The following is a 3,454-nucleotide window of genomic DNA, read 5'->3' as shown; positions in this document are numbered from 1 at the left end:
AAAAAAAAAAACAGTAGCAAACAAATGAGATCTGGACCAGCCACACTGCACCGGGAACGTGCTCACTTCATCTGTTTATGCGAAAATTCAAGTTACAATGGGCACATTTTGAAATTACAAGCTCGCTAGTTAAAGCAGATGCTTCCTTACGTTCCTTCATATGCACCGTATCCCTCTGCCAATATCGGCGAGCCCAAGAACTAAAGTATAAACATCTGCACCACCTCGCTGTTTTGTTAACATTCTTTCACACATTTTCTCACTAACTCCAAAAAGGCACAACAGTGTAAAAACGGGGAAATGGGAAACATCTGTGCGATAGCTACAGCAAAGGGAATGAAACATGAATAAACAAAAACATGGCGAAAGTGGCCTGGGGTTGTTACACTGTCAGATCATTTTTCCAAGCCCAACATCAAGGCTTTTGTTACAACCAAAGCGGTCATTTGCATGGAGAACCAACAGGGTTTCTTCTTCTTCAGCGTTTCCCCGCTCGCAACACACACTCGCTCTCGCCGGCATACACACACACAGAGGCAAATCTTCTCTCTGGCAAACCACCCCCGCCGCTAAACATACACGTATCGAAGCCACAGATCGCCAGCAACGCTCCGCACGCCGAATACTTCGCGACTAAGGCGTAATTTTGGTATAAAAATAACAGACAAACCTTTGGAGCGCTGCCCCAGCCGGAGTTCCTCTCCCTCTCCCTGTGCTCTGCTGCTACTGACAAGATCAGGCTGAGATGAACAAGTCCATGCTCCTCCAGCCCCGCTCCTCGGCGCTGCCCACCCGCTCCGGGCTTTAAATAATCGCAAACTTTCACAAAGTTAAAAATGCACCCAGTTGAAGGAAGGCGAAGCACAAGGCCAGGGGAGCAGGCAGCGCTGCCTGGGCAGTTGCTGCGGCAGCACCGAGGGCACCGCTCTGGAGCTGGGGCTGTGTCAGCGCTTTCTTTTTAAGCCCCCCCATTTTTCAGCAGGCTGCAACTCGAAGTGAAAAGAAATCCCTCCTGGCTTTAAAAAAAAAAAAAAAAAAGCCCCCCCTCCCCTCGGGATTTTAAACCACCCATTTAGACCACTCTGAAAGTTGCTGCGCTCTGGCAGCACAGCACGTCCCACATGCTTCTGGGGGGTGGAGGGTGTAATGTAAACAGAGCCCTATTCAAAATATAATTTCATAAAATTGATCTGTATTGTGTATTTTGACCCCCCTTTTTCATTAATTTGTGGGAGCAAACTAACAATGAGGCTGCTTTGAGTGACACCACAGAGCAGCAGGCACCGCGCGGCCCGGGGCGGCCCAGGGCCTGCTCACGCCGCTGACTCGGCCCAGGCCAGGGCCTGTGCTGAGCGCCTGGCCACAGCTCCTGAGGGCAATGAGGTCCTGTCCTGGGACCCCACTGCTGAGCCCATAGCCAGGTAGCTCTCAGAAGTGTCCTTATAATCATTCTGACTCAAGAAAACAACATGCATTTGCCCTCAGTTAGTGCTTGATGCGGTGCCACAGCAGCGCAACCTCTCCCAGTGATCACCCAATGGTGCAACCGGAGTGGGGTCTGCTGGCTGTGGGATTTTGGGGGTCTGCTCATCATGTTTTTTTTGTGGTCTGCTGGGGTTTTTACACGAAAGGGGTGTAAAATTTCCTGTCAGGTACAGAAATAAAACCACCTTCTCCCACCTGTTTACACAACCAATACACAATTATAAGCTCAACAGGTACAATACCAAAACAAGTGGTACAGACATATTAATTTCTTTTAAAGTAAAGATGTGCATTTAATGTAAAAGCATTCAACAGGCTAAGTCTGCTGGGCAAGAAACCAAAGCCCAAGTTTTGCCCCTTGTGACTGAAAAATATCTAAGGCAACAGGCAGCTCATTTGATCCTGACAAAAGCCAGCCCATCAACACTTGTTCATTGAAAGGAGTTTCTCTGCTCTCTATGAATATCTGACTCTGCAGTTCTGTTTCACATCTATTCTATAAAACCAAACAATATCCATTTACATGGAGCAATCCCTTCAAAATGCTTTGTTGCTGTGAATAACTCAGTAAAGCAACAATTTTCCCAGTAGGGTTGGTCTCAAAATACTCGAGGCAAGCATTTCCCAAATCCTCATTCATCTTCTAAAAATTGTAACACTTTACAAATATCTAAAGGTATCTGAGATTAGTATAGGTCATCTCACATTCCTGTCTTACTAACACAAATTAACTGCTATGCATATTTTTGAAGATGAGCTACCTTGATATTAACACTGTGTACAACAGACCAAAAAAAAAAAATATTCCATCTTCAAAAGAAGAGAGTAACAGACATGAAAAGTGAGGTCTTCAATATATCATAACTCACCAAAAGAATACAATGAAGGCTTCTACTTCTACATTATAACATGGACAGTCACACCACCACCCATGGAAAAGATAGCTCTTCCTTGCCCATGGGGCAAGGAAACACATGCTCCTACCCTGCCCAGCACAACACAACTTCCTACCACTGGCTTACACCAGCCTCATGTGCTATAAGTGATGGGGGCATACATTCCTTTCTGCCACCCTGCTATAGAGGCTATGATGTCCACAACAAGGAAAGACAGGCAAGTGTAATAAGCCTCAATCCACAGGAGTATTCACAGCACTCAGGTTTCCACTTTGCTCTACCAAATAACATACAGAGTATTTAAAATTTTGATAAACACATAATTTGCAAAAAAAAGCTTAACAGTAGACATCTACCTCTTACCCTTAACCTGGAACAAAGTGGAAAAAAGCAACTGGAAACACTGAAGATACCTTCACACAAGTAAAGCTCTCCTGAAGGTTTGGAGGAATCTGTACAAATTGCTCAACTGTAACTAATACACATTAAAATACTAAGCAAGGACAAACAACATAAGTCATGATTCAACTGGACAACAGCAATAAATACAAAATGGAAGCTGATTTTGATTCTGTTTACACCACTAGGGGACATTGGAAAAATAATGTTATCTTACACAAGCCTTTAGTAAATGCAATTTTCTCTTTCCTATTTAAGAGTGGATCAGTAGAATTTACAAGAACTGTAAAAGTGAAGTTGCATTAGTAATTAAACTAAAGTTAATTAAATTAAACCTGGGCTTTATAACTTTGTAAGGTAGGTTAAGCAGAAGACATTTATTAACCTAATACGAAAGAACAAAGTACAACCTCCATATATGAATAACCATACCCTTGAATAACAATAGCCATAAATATTTTGTTAAATTCAGCAGGAATCTACAGATTTTAACAAGTTTGAAAGATCATCAGTGTAGTTTTCATCTCCACATTTACCAGGCCAGCATTCGTATTACAAATCAACAGCTACAACCTGAAGTTGAAAACATGCCAGAAATACGGATAGGTTGTATCAATATTTGCACACGGAGCCTAGAACATAAATTAGCTGACACTCAACAATTAAAGCTTCCT

The 3,454-nt window shown here is 43.1% G+C and overlaps 1 protein-coding gene across 2 annotated transcripts in view; it reads right to left on the bottom strand.

The window, feature by feature from the left end:
• CTBP1 (C-terminal binding protein 1) overlaps positions 1 to 756 on the bottom strand; it is a 226,608-nt gene extending 225,852 nt beyond the window's left edge. The window contains exon 1 of one of the 2 annotated variants that reach the window (XM_035326460.1): positions 671 to 756. The gene's annotated coding sequence lies outside the window, so the exon portion shown is untranslated. The remainder of the gene's footprint in view (positions 1 to 670) is intronic. The other variant, XM_035326464.1, reaches the window with a different exon arrangement.
• Between the last annotated feature and the right edge of the window lie 2,698 nt (positions 757 to 3,454).

This window comes from Oxyura jamaicensis, chromosome 4 (assembly GCF_011077185.1).
Source record: "Oxyura jamaicensis isolate SHBP4307 breed ruddy duck chromosome 4, BPBGC_Ojam_1.0, whole genome shotgun sequence".
Taxonomy (NCBI): Eukaryota; Metazoa; Chordata; class Aves; order Anseriformes; family Anatidae; genus Oxyura; species Oxyura jamaicensis.
This window is presented reverse-complemented; position numbering and strand designations above follow the sequence as displayed.